This window comes from Sminthopsis crassicaudata, chromosome 5, assembly GCF_048593235.1.
Source record: "Sminthopsis crassicaudata isolate SCR6 chromosome 5, ASM4859323v1, whole genome shotgun sequence".
Classification (NCBI taxonomy): domain Eukaryota; kingdom Metazoa; phylum Chordata; class Mammalia; order Dasyuromorphia; family Dasyuridae; genus Sminthopsis; species Sminthopsis crassicaudata.
In genome coordinates, this window is record NC_133621.1 from 210,520,263 (window position 1) to 210,541,188 (window position 20,926).

At 34.2% G+C, this 20,926-nt stretch overlaps 1 non-coding gene across 1 annotated transcript; it reads left to right on the forward strand.

Annotated features, from left to right (window-relative positions):
* Nucleotides 1-19,198: 19,198 nt before the first annotated feature.
* On the forward strand, nucleotides 19,199-19,303 carry LOC141545297 (U6 spliceosomal RNA). The gene has a single exon (XR_012482973.1). It is a non-coding gene; the product is annotated as a U6 spliceosomal RNA (small nuclear RNA).
* The last annotated feature ends 1,623 nt before the right edge of the window (nucleotides 19,304-20,926 follow it).

Consider the following 20,926-nt stretch of genomic DNA (forward strand, 5'->3'; position numbering starts at 1 on the left):
AAAACAACTCAGTTTTTATTTAATACCAGTCAGATTGATAGAGATAACAAACAAGAAAAGTGACTGTATTTGGAATGGACTGTGGATAAACAGCCATATTAATGTACTATTGAAGCTGTGAATTAATTGATCTAATTTTTCTGGAAAGCAGTTTGACACAATACCCCAAAAGTCACTAACCTGACCATATCCCTTACATCAGCAATACCACCAATAGGCAGATACCTGAAATATACCTGAAATAAACCAAATACAAAGGGAAAAATTCATATGTACAAAAAGCATTTGTTGTAATGTCTTAATGGAGATGCATGTTAGAGAAGACTTTCCTTTCACTCATCTCCTAATCAAGAAAAAATACAGATATCTTCTGATGGCTTCCTATCAATCACAACATAGCTTTTAATTGGCTGGTGATTCAGAACTCCCTGCATATGCTAAATGGATGATCCTCTGGCCTCTTCTTCCAGCTAGCCTTGAAGTATATGGAGAATTTGGAAGGGGATTGCTTTTTGTTTCTAATTTCTTACCTTTGGCACAGAAATTTGTGAGATCTCAAAAAGCATCTGATAATTTTTTCAGGCACCTTGGAATCATAATAGTACCAGAGTATTAACAGAAGCAATAGCAGCAGAAAAAGTCTGGACAATAACAGAGTGCCATACCATGGGAAAGAAAGAGCTCACTTGGTGTAGATAAGTTTGTGCTTAGTCAAAGTAAAATGTAAAATAGCTATTAAGCAACTCTCACAAAGAAACTATAAACATCCTCCAAAGCCTTGAACATTAACCTCTCAACTGATTATATTATTCTCTGATGCCTTATTTAGTATTCCCTTTTCTGTGTTTAGGAATAAAACTGCCTGGTTCATACCTGATTTATATTTGAACTTTGAATACCTTTGTATTTCTTCCCATCATCTTTTTTTTTCTAGGAAGGATCCCCTTAACTTAGATCCAAAAAAGGAATATGAAGTTGGCCAAGAATTGAAATATGAGGGAGTTTAGCTGAGGTGACAGGGAACCTTATTTTCATACACAAAGCAATAAACAAAGATGTATAATAAGCACAAAACAAGCATTAGTTTTAATACTAATATTGTTGGTAGGAAATTTAAAGGTATTGAAAAAATTTCTAGAGTATTATTGGTCTTTATAATCACACCATTTTAGCCAGTGAAAGATTATGTCCACTATATCTACAATGCAATTATTGACTTTTTGATAATATTATTCTCATTCTTTATATTCACCCAGAAGTGAGATGTTTATTAAGAACTCCTACATTGTCTTAATCACATTTCTTTTCTATAATGACTACATGATGTTGAACTGGATAGAGGAATTCATAGTGTTATTCTTTTGGGGACATTATTAGAATTCAAAAATCAAGGTTTATGAAGTGGTAAAAGTATTTAGAAGTAGGGAAAAAAAGATCAAATTAACAATAAACCTGAGGATCAGGACAATATTCATCTTCTTAGCATTGACTTTTTTTCTGGAGGAAAAGAAATTATTGTATGGATAAGGATTAGTCTATGAATTTTAAAATGTCAGACTCTGACCTTTATTATTTCCATTTCTTTATTAATTTTTTTCTGCCCTTTGCTTAGCTCCTCAGTGGAAAAATACATGGAAATGTAAAAGCAATGATAGAATTAATTCAGGCATGCTTCTTGGGGACAAGAAAGGAAAAGGATTCTCACTTGCATAGTTATTTGGTCTTTTAGATAATTGTTGGCAACATTTCCACTAACCTCCACCAACCAGGTTTTAGTTGTTCCCTGATGGTTTATGAAGTCTTTCTCTAATTCTGTTGATTCAAACCCTGATTCTACTTTGTTCTATCAATGTTAATTGTCACTTACAATTAATAACTCCTTTACATCATCAAAACTCTACACTGATTGGTGCCCTAGTATTATTTAAACAATTAATATTAATAAGCATTTATAAAGGGAAATTTCCTTTAAAGATATAGCAAGGGAGAGAGGATTTCTGGGAAGATACAGGGTAGATAAGAAAATTTTGAACTCTCTAGATTTCCCCCACAAACAAGACAAAATTGTACCTCTGGGCAAAGGCAGAATAGTTAAAAATAAATTAGAGTCTGGGTAGACCACAGGTCCTCCTGGGAAAAGGGCCAAAGAAAGTTATCAGGGCAGAGTTTTAGCAGGTGTAAAATGTAAATACTTCCAGGCTAGTTTCTTTTCTTTTTTTTTCTGGACAAATTACTTTATTTTCTTGTTCCCTTAACAGGTAGTTCCATCATAGCCTGTTCTCAAGTATTTAGAAATACTTCTCAGTGATGCTGGAAAGTTCAGTCTCCAGGTTATTTTCACTGAGCCTGGGGCTGGTTGAGTTGGGAAGTAGAATTTCTAGTTCCAGTCACAAGAACTTCTATCTCTCAGCAAGTGTCAGGAGTGGGATAACTGAGCCTGGGTAGATTGAGAAAATCTCTGCTAATAAGGGAAGCCAGTTCCATTTGTGCTGCTGAGATGTGACCCTGGAAGAGAAGGAATCAGCCTATGCCTGATGAATGCAGATGCAGTGGAGCAGAGATAATGCTGGCTGTGAGCATAGAATGCTTGGTTTCAGATTTCAGACTATAGGGAATAACTGATATATGACCTGAGGCCAGAGCCATCATTTCCACCATACTAAAAAGCTTTTATTAAAAAAAAAAGCAGGCAAAGGAGAAAAATCCAACCATAGAATTAGAACAAAATGTGAAATATCTCATCAGAAAAACAACTGACTTGGAAAATAAATTGAGGGGAGGTAATTTAAGAATTCTTAAACTACTGGAAAGCCATGATCAAAAAAGAGCCTAGATAATATATTTTTGTCATTTTTATTTATTTTAATAATAGCTTTTCATTTTCAAAATATATGCAAAAATAGTTTCTAACCTCTATCTTGTAGAACCTTGTGTTTTCTTCCTTCCTTCCCCCACTCCCTCTACTAGACAGCAAGTAATTCAATATATGCTAAACATGCTCACTTTTTCTATATGCATTTCCATAATTATTATGCTGCACAATAAATCAGATCAAAGAAGAAAAAATTGAAAAAGAAAACAAAAAGCAAGCAAACAACATAAAAATGAAAATACATATTGTGATCCACATTCAGTGGCCCTAATCCTCTTTCTGGATGTGGATTGTTTTCTCCATCTCAAGTCTATTGGAATTAACTTGAATCACCTCATTGTTGAAAAGAGCTACATCCACCAGAATTGGTTGTCTCATAATTTTGTTGTTGCTGTATACAATGTTCTCTTGGTTCTACTCATATTACATCAGTACATGTAAGTCTCTCAAGGTCTTTCTGAAATCACTAGATAACATGTTTAAAGAAATTATCAACAGCGTTCTGATATCTTAGATCCGCTGTATAAAGTAGAATAGAAAGAATCTACCTATCATCTCCTAAAAGAGATCCCCAAATGAAAAGACTCAGAAATATCATAGTCAAATTCTAGAGATCCCAGGTCAAAAAGAAAATATTTGAAGGAGCCAGAAAGAAAAAAATTCTGATATGAAAAAGCCACAATGAGGATTAGACGAGATTTATCAGCTTCCATGTTAAAGGGGAAGAAGCCTTGAAATATGATATTCCAGAAGGCAAAAGAACAAGTATTATAACCAAGAATCACTTTCTAAGCAAAACTGGATATAATTCTTCAAGAGAAAACAAATGTAATATTTAATGAAATAGAAGACTTTCAAGCATTCCTAATAAAAAGAACAAATATTTGACATTCAAATATAAGACTCAAGAGAAGCAGAAAAACATAAAAATAAAAGAGAACTTTTTAGGGGCTTAATAAAGATAAACTTCCTTTATGGAAAGATGATACATATGACTCCTAAAATCTTTATTTTGTTAGGGCATTTAGAAGTCTGCTTAGCCAGAGGACATGGATAAGAATTTTAATGGGGTGAAAAAGAAGGATGTGCTACAGAGGGAAGGAGAAGGTAGAATGCAGAAATTTTTCTCAGAGAAAAGAGGCAAACAAGGAAGAGCTCTTGTATTATAGTAAAGGAGAAAAATAGGGATGGTAGGCAATGCTTGAACCTCCTTCTTATCTATTTCATTCAAAGAAGGAAAACTATACACACCTATATACACCTATGTATATATATATATATATATATATATATATATACATACATATCCGTACATTCAAATATATACAAACATACTCAAGTATAGGCATCTATCAGATAAATAGAAGAGGAAGGAATAAGCAATGGGAGAGGGATATGATAAAAAAAAAGAGGTTATATTAAGGGAGGTTGTGGTGAAGAATAGGCTTTTGAGGAGGAATAGAATAAATTGTTAAAGAGAAGGATAAACAGAAGTAAATAGAATGGAAGGAAATACTCAGTTAATAATCATAACTATGAATATTTACAGTATGTTTACCCATAATAATGGATGCAAATAGCAAAATGGACCAGAAATCAGAATCCAACAATTCAATGTTTACAAGACTTTCACTTGAAACAGAAAAACACACAGAGAGGTAAAACAAAGGGCTGAAGCAGAATCTTTTATTCACCAGCTGAGTTAAAAAAGGTAGGGGTAGCAATCATGATTTCAGACAAAGCTATAAGAAATGATAAGGAGGCGGTTCAGGAAAAAAAAAAAAAACATAGCAAGATTTATATAGACTGATGCAAGGTGAAGTGAGAAGAACTGAGAGATCATTGGTCATAGTTATCACTTATATGCAAATGATATAGCCAGTCCTGCTTTCTTGTCTAAACTATAGTCATATGTCTCCAACTGTTTTTGGAATATTTGGAGTAAGAAGTCCCATAGACACCTCAAACTTAACAAGTCCAAAACATCCCATTACTTTTCCCTAAAATGTCTCTCTACTTCTGAATTTCCTTAATACTGTAGAGCTGATATGTCAAACACATTGATGGCCCATTTCCATATGTATGTAGCTCTCAACACTTCCAAGTGAATCACATGTAATTACAATTTAAAAATATTTAATAAAATAAATAAAAATAATAAAACATAGGTAATGTTAATATTTCGAGTTCTAAGCCAATATGCTACACACAAAGATCATTATATATGAATTAGTGGTCACTTAATATTACTGTTATAGAAGACACCACTATTTTCCTAGTCACACAGACTCATAATGTCATTGTCATCTTTATTCTTATCCAGTCCATATAACTAAAATTTTGCCAGATTTTGTTGTTTCTATTTTTGAAACATCTCTTACATGTACCCTTCTTCTTTTACTTAAGTAGCCAGCACCCAAGCACTTCTGAGAGTTGCCAAGCTCTTTTTAGGGCTGCTTATCCACTGTGGTATCCACCTGTCACCCAACTGTCACCTATGGCTCCAAGAAATTGTAACACGTGTTGTGGCTAAATTTTACAGGTAGTAAAACCGTCTTTAGAGACTAAATTAGGTCCAACGGGTTGCAAACCTGTTGATGAATTAGGGGGATGTCTACCCCAAATATGTGAAGATTTCCCCTGGTGGATTGTTTAGATTAGAACAATTTCTTCCAATAGCCATAAAGGAGGCTGAAGCAGGTTGTTGGAGCAATGAGACCTTAGTCACACCTCGAAGATGTTAAGGTCATCCACTGCATTTTAGGCTACTGCTGGCTATCTTGACTTTTTGTCCTGCCACTGGACTTTAATAACTATGGATAAGAGAGGCCAACAACTTTGTGCAATTCTACCTCACTTAGATTTAATTCACTCAAAACATCACCTCATGATATCATTGGTCTTCTTGGAAAATGAACAACAAAAACAATGGGTCTTCATCATTTCTCATTCTACAGCATCCCAAAATTATTCTGTCCAATAGTCCACAGTCTCGGATGGATTATTGTAGTAGTTTTCTGTCTGGTCTTCCTACCTCAAATCTCACCCTGCTCCATTTAGCTGCCAAAGTGATTTTCCTAAAGTTTAGTTTTCATTATGTTACTATTTACTCAGTAAACTAATGTACCTCCTTATTACCTCCAAGATCACATATAAAGTCTTCTCTTTAACATTTACATATCTTCACAATCTAGTCCCTTCCTACTTTTCCAATTTTATACTTTATTCTCTTACATGTACCTTATAGTTCAGTTACACTGGTCTATTTAACTGTTCTTCACACAGGAGATATTTCCCTTCACCTTAGCTTTGCATTGTCTGTCCACTATGGTTGGAATGTTCTTTCTCATCTCAGCCTCTTGTTTTCCATAGCTTCATTAAAGATTCAGTTCAAAGTCCAGCTTCTGCAGGATGCCTTTTCTGGTCTCTTCAGCTATTTATGCCTTTTCCTTTGAGGTGACCTTGCTCAACTTTGTGTATCTCTTGTATGTCCCTACACATTTGTTTGTAGATGCTATTATTATTCACATTTTACAAATTGATAAACTGAGGACCAGCTAAATTAATTGGCTTGCAAGGCCATGCAGATAATTAATGACAGAATCAGGATTTGTACTCAGTTTTTTTAATATATTGTGATGCATTTGATTAAAAGCTCAGAATCAAAAAAAATTTTAAGGTCATTATTTAGATTTTTTTCCCCAAAAGCTTTGTCCAGTCGATAATATGAATATGTCTCTCATTAACTAGAACCATGACTTTTTAAAAATTAAGTGGCTTTCATCCAATTTATATTTTTAAAAGAACATTTTAATAACCCTAATCTTCATTTTTGGATTTCTACCAAGAAAAACAGTAACATTTTGTATTGAAACATTATGCTTTTTTTTGGATAGTATGTGAAAATATTCATAAATAATAGATTATTAAATCACACAATATTCTGTGAAAGTGGAAATTATTATTAAAAAGTTGAAGAGGTAAAGTTGAATTGATTTTTCTCTGGTTATACAAACAGTCAAAAAAAAAAAGACAAAGCACATTCATTTGTTTAATCACTCAGTATTTATTAAACATCAGGCAGTATGTTGGGGATAGAAAACAATAAGAAAATAGATACAGCCACCAAAGAGCTTATATTCTTCAAGGGGATGGTAAACAATATGTCCACAACTAAATTTAATATAAACATAAGTAAATACAAAATAAATCTCTGTGGTCTTTAGGGGAGCACCAACAACTAGGCCAGTAAGGAAAGACCCGTGTTTGGTAATGTTTTGTCCTGAAACTGAGGTCCAAAAAATCCTTCTTGAACAGTCACTCAGAATGATCAGAAGAGGAACTTCATAAATATTCTTTTGACTTTACATTTGTTTTTCTTATAACTATTCTTAGAAAGCAATTTTTATAAGAAAAACAAATGTAAATGTGGATGATTAAGAGAAGAGAAAGTATAAGAATCAGTAATAGAATTCTGACCTAGGTAAACAGAGGATAAAGCAAATGGACCAGATCAGTTCAATTACAGATTATTGATGTTGATCATATTCCTTCTCTTTTACCATCTTTATTTTATTATAAAGGAGTGGACAGGGGAAAAAGAGAAGAAAAATAAAAATACCATTCTTAATTAGAATCATGTGTGTATTGGATGAATTTACCCATAAAATGGAAGAGAGTAGTAAAATCCAATAAGATTTATAAGAAACACACTTAAAATGTAAAGACTATACAGAGTTTAAATGGGAAGTTGAAAGAAAATTGATTATGATTCAGTTGAATTCAAGAAAGCAGAGGTTAGGGTGGCACTGTGATCTTAGATAAGTCAAAAGTAAAAATATACATGATTAAAAGAGGGAGATAGGGAAACTACCTGCTATTAAAAGGTACCATAGATTATAAATTAATGACAATGAAACACTTAAAAAACACACTGAAGAAAGCAGAAGGAAATTCTGAAGGAGCATAGAAAAGTAGAAAAGTATGTTAAATACAAAATAAAGGGTTATAATTTAACATACAATCCTTTTTTTGCTGCTCTTCTTTGTATATAGAAGCTATTCATGTTTGTTGATGCTTGTCAAGGTTGTGATTGAAAAAAACATGAAAAAAGGGGAAAAATAGCCTGAAAAGATTTTATGTGTTTTGTTGGACTATAAGATCAATGTGAGCCAACTCTATAACAACCAAAAATCCTAACTCAAGAATTTTAGAGATTTAGCAATGGAAGGGACAATGGAAGTCATTTAGTTCAATCCTCCTATTTTATTGACAAATAAATTGAGGACTAGGAAGGTTAAACCACTTTTCCAACATTACTCAAAGAGTAAATGGCAAAAAACAAGATTTCAACTTAGGACTTTTGACATGAAAGCTACTGCCTTAGGCTGTATTAAGACACCAATAAGCAGATGTAAGGGCATGACCCTGTTGTTATCTTCTCCAGAAAGATTTTCTCTGAAATATTATGTTCCACTTTCGACATCAGATTTTAGAGATCACACAAAGAAAGGCAAGTGGCCCTCAAGACAATGTCATATCAGGGGAAGGGGATGGGGAATATTACTATAAAGAAAAGGATATTTAGGTAGAACATACAACTATCTTCAGGGATTTATGGGAGATAATTTTTTTCTTTTGGCTGAGGTAATTGAGGTTAAGTAACTTGCCCAGGATCACACAGTTAAGAACTGTTAAGTGTCTGAGGTCACATTTGAACTCAGGTCCTCCTGACTTCAGGGCTGGTGCTCTATCCACTGAACCAGCTAGCTGCTGTATGGGAGATACTTTAAACTTTGTTCTGTTTGTCCCCAAAACAGAGAACAAGGAGCAAGAGTCATGTTTAAAAGATGTAAATTTTCACTAATTGAAAGAAACTACTTCTTAATGATTAAAATATGCAAAAATATAAAGGGTTATTTTGAAAAGTAGTGGGTTCCCCCTTTGCTGAAAGTCTTCAATCAAAAACTAAATGACTACTGGTCAGGAATGTTGAAAGGAAACTTTTTTTAAAAAAATAGTATTTTATTCTTCCATATACATGAAAGATACTTTTCAGCATTCACCTTGGCAAAACCTTATATTCTAAATTTTTCTCCCTCTCTCCTCCTGTCCTCTCTCCCTAAGACAGAATGAAATCTAATATAGATTAAACATGTGCAATGAAGAAAAACCTCTTCAACCCAGGTTGGGCCAGGGTTATAGATTGCACTGGAAAAGACCTCAAAATAAACAGGGATTTATTGTTGTTGTTTGTCCTTCATCATCAAAGAAGACCAATGATATCAGGAGAAGAATGTTTTGACTCAAAGCTGAATGGACTTAAATGAGGCAGAAATGTGCAAAGTCATCAATACCCTATTCTTTCCTTCAGGGTCATCAAAGTCCGGTGGCAAGCCATGGTTCAAGACAACTGGTGATGGCCCCAGATACAGTGGGAATTTATTAAATGCTTCTTATGAAATGCCTGGTACTGTCCTAAGAACTCAGAATACAAAGAAAAACAATAAGCAGCCCTCATTTTACAGATGAAGAAATTAAATAATCAGTCAAGAGTCACCCAGATAAGCTAGCACAGGCCAGAATTCAAACTATACTCCTTTGTCTTCAAATCCAGTCCTGTGAGAAAGCTCCTTCCAACTCTGAGATTCTGTGATTCTGGAGGAGACATGGTGGAGTGGAGGTAGATTGAGGGATAGCCTGGAGGTAGAGAAATCAATATGGAAGTCATTACAATTACTCATGGAAGAGGTCATTGGCCAGAACTAGTGTCCATGTGCAAAATGATGGATGTAAGAGTTGATATGGGGTGAGAATTTGTAAGTGTACAGTATGAAAAGAAGAGAAGGAAGAATCAAAGATAACTTTAAGGTCATGAACCTTGGATGACTGGAAGGATAATAATCCCCTCAACAGAAATAAAAAAGTTTGGAAAATTAGTGTATTTAGGTGAAAGATGTAGAATCCCATCTTTGGTATATTCATTTGGAGAGAAAAAACATTTCTTTATAGATGAATTGCCATTTGTGTGCAATTTATTAAAAGAGCTCATGCATTTATATGAAGATTAGAAATGAGATAGCTCATTTAACAAAGAGTGCTATTACTGTGATCCTGGGCAAAGTCATTTAACCTCTCTGTGCCTCAGTATCCAAACCTTTAAAATTAAGCAGTGTACTCTATGGCCTTTAAAATCCTTTCCACTTCTAATATAGTCCTGGGAAAACTTTCCTCTTTTCAATCTGAGATTAAAGTGAAAATTCATTCTAACTTGGAAACTTCTATCTCTAAATCCACTATTCTGTTTTTCTTCTTGTACCTCCAAAGTTTATATATTAGAATTTTAATATTTGTTCTTGTTGTATTTTCATTATTAATGTATTGGCATTAGCCAAAAAGCCAATAAGCCAAAATACAAAAATCTTTTTGAATGATGTTTCATTATTGTTGAAAAGATAAGAAATGATAGAATCATAAAAGTACAAAATACAGAACTAGAAAAATTTAGCTATAATTTGATTCAAATATATTAATGAAAACAAAGGAATAAAATAGCCCATTTCCTCATGGAGTTTCCATTCTAATGGTGGGGAATGGGGCACAAATGTACACTGTAAGTAAGAATAATGTATATGCACAAAGTACTTTCAAGAGTGAAAGAGCACAAACTACTGGGATGATTTGAAAAGGCAAAAGATTCCATTTAAGATTTGAAGTGGGCTTTGAAGAAATCTAAGGATTTTAGGAGGGAGAAGTGAAGAATGATGATATGTAGGTATAGGGGACCAGTCACATAAACTCACAGAGGTGGGAGATGGAACACTATGCATTGGGATCCTTGAGTTTTATTAAAATGGGGAAGGGGGACTAATATAAAACAAGATTGGAAAGGTAGGTTGAAGTTGCATAGGGGGAGGGTTTTAAATTCCAGGTTATCCTAAAAGAAAGAGGGAGCCAGTGAAGATATTTTAATAGGACAGTGACATATTCACGCATTGTTTTAGTAATACCAATTTGACAAGTGTAGGGAGGATCATTTATTTGAACTCTGTTATTTACAGGGTCTCTCTCTCTCTCTCTCTCTCTCTCTCTCCCTCTCTCTCTCTCTCTCTCTGTCTCTCTCTCTCTCTCTCTCTCTCTCTCTCTCTCTCTCTCTCTCTCTCTCTCTCTCTCTCTGTCTCTCTGTCTCTCTCTCTGTCTCTCTCTCTCTCTCTGTCTGTCTCTCTCTGTCTCTCTGTCTCTCTGTATCTCTGTCTCTGTCTCTGTCTCTCCCACACAGAGCACATCAGTAGTAGTTTGTGTATAAACATTTTTGATATCTTATATAGAATGTTGCAACTTTCAACACTGATCATGCAGTTATAGAATGTTATTACAGTAAAAGTAGCATCAGTTTTTATAGTCTTTAACTTTTTTTTACATCTTCATTTTGGAAAGTGGAACTATTTCAATGTTCATTAAAATGTTCACATTTGTCAATGGTTCAAGACTACTCCTGTGGGTAACACTTTTGGGGAAACTTCCTTAAAAGAGATACATGGGGCACATAGAAGATAGCTGAGTCTGGGAAGAACTATTTCATCACTTACATTTTCTCCATGGTAATATGGTTCCCGCTATTGCTTTGATCATTTCTATAACCCTAGATTGATGCAACCAATGAAACTCCCAGAAAGGCAATGAATGAATTGGATTTATAGAAATAAATACCTCCCTGCTGATGTATCCCATTTTGAGTACTTTCTGGGAAATAACTTCCTTGGGGATAGAATTTCCAGTAAATGTTCTTTCTGTGACATAACTCCTTAATGATTCCACCTTTCCTTCTATGTCGTACTACTTTGTAGAAAACAATTTTGATTCTGTAAGTATTGGGAAATCCTGATGTGGGCAACAGAACAAATCTGATCTCTCCTAGATCTTAAGCAATACATACATCTCTGAAACACATGGAAATTCAATGATTTACTCTGGGTGATGTAGATAGTAAATGTCAGAGTAAAATTTGAAGCCAAATCTCTCCGACTCCAAGCTGAGTATTGTTCACCATATAATGTTGTTTCTTATACATTCAATACTATAATATTTTTGGGAAAAGAACTTTTCCAGGCAACATTCTACAGTTAGAGAATGATGAAATATCATTTGTTCAATGTGCTAAAAATGTTCTTTACCAGATATTGCTCTAAAGTATTAATTCACTAAAACATAATAGTAACCCATTCATTGAAATCTGTATGCATGTGGCCTGGTTTTGAAGAGAGCAATTAATATAGTTCCATCCTTGTTTAGAGAAAAATGAAATATGATCAAGGTAGCTAGTTAGTGCAGCATCTATACTACTAGTAGTGTTCTGGGCCTGGAATCAAGATGATTTCAGTTCACATCCAACCTCAGAAATTAACTACTTTGGGAAAGCCATTTAAATTCTTATTTACCTAAATTTCCTCAACTGTAAAATGAGGATAACCTACTTCTCAGTTTTGAGGCTTAAATGAAATTTTAACTTAAAGAGCTTAGTACATAGGTGCTAGTTAAGTGCTATATAAATTCTAGGTATTTTTATAGTGTTATCTTTTATTTATGTTATCCATCTTTCAGAAATTAAGCACAAAATTTTATATTTATTCCTATTGCTTTTTATCTGATTAGATTTGGTTCATCATTCTATCTTGTTGAAATCTTTTTTGGATTGTGATTCTATCATTTGATGTATTAGCTATCTCTCCCAGTTTTGAGCAAACAACACATTTAATAAGCAAACTTTTTGTTTTCATCTAAGTAACAGATAAAAGGTTGGGCAGGATAGAACTAAGCCCAGTAGAGTGAGCAGAAGTTGTCATCTGTCCATTTATTTGTCCAATATCACACGAATTCAACTCATCATAAAAATAATGAACATAGCAATTACAGGAAGGCTCTAGATTGAAGGAACTTCAGAAGAAATTAGAAGCAGAGCTGGCTATACATGGCTAGGCATAAAAACAGGTATGTGCTCACAGAACAACTGCATTCATTAAGCTGGCATAATGTCACATAGCTCGACACCATTTTACTTGCTTATTATAACTATAGTTAGGACTTCATACTTCATTGCTTATTAACTCTCTTTTGCATCTTGGCAATACTATTGATTTTAATCACTTCCACTTTATATTCTGTCTAGTATCTCTGGCCCTGCCATCTTGGCTCATTTAACATTATTTTGACCTCCTCTGACTTCTAAATCACCTTTTCCTTTTCCTTCTCTCTGGCTCAGCCTCCCATCACTTGCTGTTCCTGAAACAAGAGAACAACGAACAACATGCATCCTACTGCTTTGTAGCACTTGACAGATCTAGGCAAACTGGTGAGGAACTTTGTGCATTAATCAACATCCAGGGAAAGGGGTCTTTCTGTTCCTCTAGCAGGAAACTAGAGTTTATCGAGTTGGTGGAAGTCTCTAGAGTTTGTTGAGTTGGTGGGGGACATGTTTAGACTTCAATTTTAGGAGCTTCTACATCTTGTCCACAAATACTTTTTAAAAACCACCCAGACAATGGCTACTAAGAACTGGTATCAGATGAGTCTGGACATACATGTGTCTGAAGTGTAATTCTGAGATTCACTCGCCTCTGCTGGCTATTCAGAGGTATCAGGGAAGGCTCATTACCCTGCCCTTGTTACTGATGAGCTTCTTTCAACAAACTCCAGCTGGCTCAGCTAAAGGCACAATTGTTTTTGCCAGAATCTAAGTAAGATTCCCTCTAGTGGTTATTTGCCATCTCACCCCAGCCTATATGATAGAACATTCAAGTGCTTGAACAGATTATCTAGAACTAAAATATATTGCTTGTGTTTCTGGTGCTTAGATGTATTTGCTCATTTTAGGGGTTTGCACTTGTTCTCTCTGTTGTGGATTCATGCCTTGGTAGGGCAACAAGGCAGCTCAGTGGACAGAGAACCAGACATAGAGTCAAGAAGCCCCAAACTGGTCTCGACATATCCTGGTTATGTGAGCCTGAGAAAGTCACTTATCCTTATTTGTCTCAGTTTCCTCATCTGTAAAATGGGCTGGAGAAAGAAATGGCAAACCCTTCTAGCATCTTTGCCAAGAAAATCCCAAAAGAGGCACAGAGTTAAATACCTCTGAAATGACTGAACAAAATGATAGAGTATTCGGCCAGGAGTCAGGAAGACTCATCTTCAAATTTGGTCTCAGAACTTACCAGCTGTGAGATCTAATCAAGTTTGCCTCAGTTTCCTTATTGATTAAATGAACTAGAGAAGGAGATGGCAAACCACTTTAGTGTCTTTGCCAAGAAAATCTCAAATAGCATCACAAAGAGACATACAAAATTGAAATAATTGAACAACAATATATCTTTGCACACTTATAGAAAATTACTACCCTTCCAATTCATAATGGGTATTTCAAAATCCACAAATATATCCTGCCATTACCCAGAGTAACTACTGTCTGAAGTAAAGCCTCAATGAATGAATCTTAATCATGGTGATGCAATAAATATTTTTTTCCTATTGGTCCAACATAAAATACTGTTAATCCCAGATAAGTGTTTTAATTTTGCAAATATTTACTCCCCATGCTTCATTAGTAAAAGACCCTTTCTAGAAAAGTTATCAGGATCAATATAGAATATTACCAAAAAAAGGGATTTTTTGAAATCAACCCAGTCTGGTTTTTACAAATGAGAAAACTGAGACCTGGAAGATGAAATGGCTTACCCAGAATGCCAAATTTCAAGTATCTTATTTATAAGATAAAGGAAGTTGTTACCCTACCTGTTCTCATATTCCTAGATCCCAGAATAGCCTTTAATTTAAGATTTAAAAGAATGGGTTTAGCACGATTAATCTCTCTATCCACAAGCATCAGAGATGGTCTTTGTTCTGATAACAGTTTCATACTCTTTTCATCACTCAACATTTATGGCTAAAATTGGAGTGCTGTCCATCAGAAGCTACCAAATTCCCTGAAAACTTTATTTTTATGTCAAAATGGACTCTGGTATTGTAGCCTAGAAGCATCCTTCATTCCATTATTGGAAAGGCTTTAATTTCAGATGGAGTTTTTTTTAAAAAGAGGGAAATTCTATGAAATGAGAACACTGTATACCTTATTTTTGATTAAGGCATAGATTAATGAAACATCTGAAGTCAATGAAAATAATTATTTGAGTTGATTTTTCAGGCTATTAGGTTTGCAATCACTGCAAATACTTTGAGTTCCATAGGAGGAAAAATACTTATCCTAATGAATATTGGCTTTAAAATGAGCAAGATGTCCTAGAGTCTAGGCACTCTGTTTGGGGAGGAGCTGTTAGGACATTCATCTACCATTAAAGTGTAGAGAAAATGAAAATTGCTAATTCTGAAAACTCTACTTTTTAAGGAATGGAAAATATTTTAATCAGGGTTTACTATGCACTGAGCACTGTGCTGAGTATTGGTGTTAAAAACACAAAAGAGATAGTCCTTGTCCTACATTCTAATGGGAGAGGGAATAATAAAGGAGAATTCAGCTTTTTGGAAGATGGAAAGGCTAGGATATGGAAGCCAAGCAGCAGAGTAGATGAAAAGGCTCAGTAGCTCTAGGAGAACAATGATTAGGAAAATCATTTCCATCCAATGACTGATCTCAGTCTGTGATTTTATCTGTTAACAATGAGACCCTAGAGGAGAAAATATTATTTAAAACTTATTAAAAATAATTTTAAGTTTAAGTTAAAATATCAAGAGATGAAGTTACCTGTCAATTATCATGGCCAACTTGAATTTTAATACCAAGATTGGTCTTGAATATCCATAAGTTCTTACTTTTAAGATTTTCATGAAATTTCTTAATTTTTTAAAAATAAAAATAAGAAAGTTTTTTTAAAGCAACCTGAAATTCTAAGACTTGGAAATCAAGTTGCTAAATCACCATAAAAAAAGAAAAGCAAGAATGGTGATCAGAAATATATTCTGATTACAAGCAATTAATCAAAACAAATTCACTGAGCCCTTTGATATCTTGATGAAAAATATATGAATATATTTATCTTATTTCTCTGGTCAATCAAGCGTCACTCTTAAAACACTTTAGAGAAAAATGAGCTTCACCCACAGATTGTCCTAATTTCCAATGGATGATTTTTTTCTTATTAAATTTCTTGTTTTATAAAAATTTGGATCACCAGATGTTTCATATTTTAGCATTATTAATGCATAAATGAAATGTCCCAGAAGAAGATATGATGAAATTTTTTATTCAACAAATTAGCAATGTTAATAGTGGAGTAATGATGGTAAAGAGAGTGCTAACTTTTGTTAGTAGATTGGGGATTGAGTCTCTGTTTCAGCATTTACTAGCTGTGCAATTCTGGCAAAATCACTTACCCAGTCCAAATTATGGTTTCCTTACCTGTAAAATATGGGAAATGGCAACCTTACCTGTTCTCATTTTCTTGGATACTAACATGGCATTTAACTTAAGAATGGAGGGATATTGTCATTCTTTACCTCTCTATTAAAAAAACAAACAGGAATGGAAGACTTTGGATCATAACCATACTATCATAATCAATTTTCATGTGTGTCTGGTCATCTCCTGATTCCCAATTTCTGTCTTTCCACAATGGTTCCTCCATCACCCATCATCTGGTTTAATCATTTCCTTTCATTTAGATCCAACTTCTATGTGTCTACTATTCTGCCTGCTTCCTAAGCATTTCTTGGATTTCTGTATGCTAGAAACAAAGTTTCATTGAAGTCAAGTGAAGAGAAAGTATAAAGAAAAGTCAGGAAAAAAAGTGATGGTCGATAGGATCACAGAGGAGTGCCAAATACATAGCCAAATACATTGCAAACATGTACTCTTGAGGATCCAGTAATACTGGCCTTTTTTACTGTTTCATGAACAAGGCATTGCATCACTTAGCTATAGGCATTTTCTCTGGTTGTCTGACCCCATGCCAGTAATATTCTCCCTCCTCATTTCTACTTACTGACTTCCCTAGCTTCCTTTAATTCCCAACTCAAATCTTTTCTTCTAAAGGAAAATTTCCCAATGCTTCTTAATTCTAATTTCTTCCTTCTGTAGCAATTTCTTTCTTATCTGGCATATAGCTTATTTTTACATTTTTTTTGCTTGTCTTCCCCTCTTCCCCCCCACCCCGAGATTGCAAATTCCTTGAAGACCAAGGGACCATCTTTTGTCCTTTTTAAAATTTTTTCAGAACTTAACACAGGGCCTGGCACTTAATAAATGTTAACTGGCTATCTGACAGATCTAGATTTGAGGAAGGCATTTGGCAAATTCTCTCATGATGTGAGCTACATGAAAATATAGTTCGGTTAATAGATCAATATTGATCTAGATGAAAGACTCTAGGAACTTCTTCTGTTTGATATTTTAAAGAAGGGTCTAATCCCAGTGTGTAGTGTGTGGGGAAGATGGCTCCTAACAAGCTGATTTTTGCCAGGCCAAGATGTAAATACCATTACTTGTAGTATGGAGGGGATGTTATCAAGGGATGCTACAACAAGTTCTTGACAAAATCAAGATCCAAAATATCTGGACAAGTTCGAATGACTAGTGGACCAATATTAGATGAAATTTATCTGGGATGAGTTGAGAATTGATTTATATATCGATTCAAAAACTCAACAGCTTCATAATACATAATTCATAGTTCATGTAAAAATGAATTAGTACTCATAGTAAAAAAAATTCAAAATCAAAACACAATTCAAAATAACTAATAAAATATTGTTAATGTTGTTCAGTCATTTTCAATTATGTCAGACTGTGATCTCATTTGGGGTGTTTTTAACAGAAATACTAGAATGATTTGTCATGTTCTTCTCCAGTTCATTTTATAGATGAAGAAATGGAGGCAAACAGGGTAAAGCGACTTGATGAGAGTCACACAGCTAATGTCTGAAGTCAGATTTTCGAACACAGAAAGATAAATCTCACTGACTCTAAAACCTGCATTAGCAAAATATTCCAAAATAGTAACTATGTGAATGCTAAGGTACCTTGCCCTCACTGAAAAACATCTAAAGTATTGGTTGAGTACTTCATGTCACTCTTAGGATGGTCATAAATAAATTGGAGTATTCTCAGGATGATGAAAGGACCAAAGTTCATAACATCTTCAACTAAAGAAACTAGGATGATTAGTTTTAAAAGTCTCATATCAAAAAGGAATTAACCTTGTAAAGGCATACTTGCATGGCACTTGGTAGTTTTCAAGTAGTGGATATTGTATGGAAGACCCTTCTCCAAAAGCTAATTGATTAACTTTAGAATGGGTACCTCTGAAGGGATTGGGGTCATTCCTCACTAATGCAATCACTTCAAGTCCCAATGCATTATAATCACGTATTAATTGCTAGTGATTAGTGCCCTTAACACTTAACCATTTAACACAAATTAATCAATTCACATTTGGAGAAGGATATTTAATGAGAAAACATAGCAAGAATAGAAATACAAATGTTTTCTGCTAATACCTGGAGGCACACTTCCCTTATAGCCCTCATCTCTAGGGAGAGTGAATTCAAACTTAATATGGTTTCTACAAAGCATTAGTCCCATCAAATATAATTTCAAAAATATATAGCCAGTGAGTGAATTCTAATTTGTACTACTTGTAGGCTAGGTCTCTTAAGTCATTCCTTTGGTCCTCCCTGCAGGGCTGGACCTGGAAGATCATTCCTTTTAGGTTTAATTTTGACATGGCTGGCTGTAAAACCTATCATGAATTCCAGCTCTGTTGGCTTACTAACCTTTTGAAGTTCATGCAGTTGTGACTGTCTCCAATATTCCTTTATCTAAAAGCAGAAATAATAGATTGAATAGAGAAAGAAGCAAAAGGCCTTGTATTCATAGGCCACACTACAGCACTCTGAATTGTGAGAAAAAAAGACCTGAGGCTTCTCTCCCCACAGTTTTATACAATATCTTGCTGCCATAATGTAATATGAGTAGGCAGGAAATTTAATTTGGATGGTTAATATTTTTAAACTATAACCCAGTTCTTGCTCTATAAGTCAATCAAAAAGAGGCTTCTTTACTTTGTAGTAAGCATACTGGGACTAGTTAATAGAATGTCTCTACATCTAAAGTCTATGTGGAAATTGCATTAGCCAAGCAAGCTGTACCCACTCAGAAGGATTGAGTTCACTGACCAGTCCCCTTCTTCACTGTCCTTGCTTTACAAGCATACTCATCACCCATACTTGAAGCCCTTCCTGCTTGGTACATGCTGCTAGATCTTACATTTCACTGGCAAACTTTCAAGTCCAGGGTAGCCTTTATTCTTGAAGAAATTACATGATTGCTTCAGCAACACATATACTAAAATTGGAATGATACAGGATAGATTAACAGGGTCTCTTTGCAAGCATGACATGCAAATTTGTGAAGTGTTCCATATTTTTTATGGTAAGAAGGGACGATGAAAAAGAGAGGCTATATTGGGGAAAGGAGTATATTTTTGAGGAGGAATAGGGTAAAAGGAGAGAGAATAAATGGGGGGAATTACAATTAGCAATAGTAACTGTAAAAAAAATTGGAAGCAAGTTTCATCATTTCTCAAACATAAAGAGAACTGAGTCAAATGTATAAAAAATAAGAACCATGCCCAAATTGATAAATGATCAAAAGATACATTCTGTGCCCAAAGAGCTGCAAATTCATGCATATCTTTTGACCTAACAATACCTCACAAGGCATGAATATCAAAAAATATTTGAAAAAAACAGAAAAAGGAAAATTATATGTACAAAAATATTCATAATAGCTCTCTTCTTAGGACAAAAAAATTAGAAATTGAGGAGCTATCTATCAATTGGGGAATGGTTCAATACACTGTGGTATGTGTTTATGATGGATTATTATTGTTCTCTAGGAAACAATGAACATGATGCTCCCAGGGAAAAAAATCTGGGAAGTCCTCCATGAACAAAGTGAAATATACTGTTTACAAAGTAATAGCAATGTTCTAGGATGACCAGATGTAAACGACTTTGTTATTCTCAGTGGTACAATCATCCACAACCACTCTGATGGAATTATGATGAAAAATCCTATCCATACCCTGAAAACAAACTGATTGTGTCTGAATACAGATTGAAGCATTCTCTATTTCTCTCTCTCTCTCTCTTTCTTTCTAACTTAATTTTCCTTGAGTGTTTTTATATTCATCAGGATGGGATATCTATGTTTTCTTTTACAACTTGTTTTTTTTTAAAGTTTTGCATAACTTTACATGTGGTTTCTTAATTGTGGGTGGGAATAAGGAGAGAAACTAGAACTAAAAATCTTAAAAACAAATTTTAAAAAATGTTTTGAATGTAACTGGAGAAAAATATTAATTAAATAAACAAAACAAAAAGAGGACTTCCATGGAGGAGTATTAATATGCAGACTGAATTTCAGAATATAAATTGAGTAGATTTTACTGCTCAATGTTTTTTTTTTTTAAATTAGTGAGTTCTTTCTACTCAAAGAATTTTTTTTTATTTTTAATGAATTGATTGGAGAATGTTTTCTTAGTGATAACAAAAGGAAAACTATGAAGCTGATTAATGAAAAAAATTACAAACCCTTGTTCCTTCAAGAATAAAGGCAACAAATTAAAACAACACTGAGCTACTACTTCACATCTATCAGATTGGTTAAGATGACAGAAAAGGAAAATGACAAATATTGGAGAAGATGTTGGGGGAAATGGGACACTCATGCTTTTTTGGTGAAGTTGTGAACTGACCCAACCATTCTGGAGTGTCATGCTACATACCCTTTGATCCAGCAAAGGTCTACTACTAGGTATTGTATCCCCAAAAGATCATATGAAAAGGAAAAAAAAACTACATGTACAAAAATAATAACAGTCCTTTTTGTGGTGGAAAACAATTGGAAATTGAGGGAATGCTCATCATTTGGGGAAATAGCTAAACGAGTTGTGGTATAAATATAATGGGATACTATTGTGCTATAAGAAATAATGACCAGGCAGGTTTCAGAAAAACCTGGACTTAAATGAACAGATGCTGAGTGAA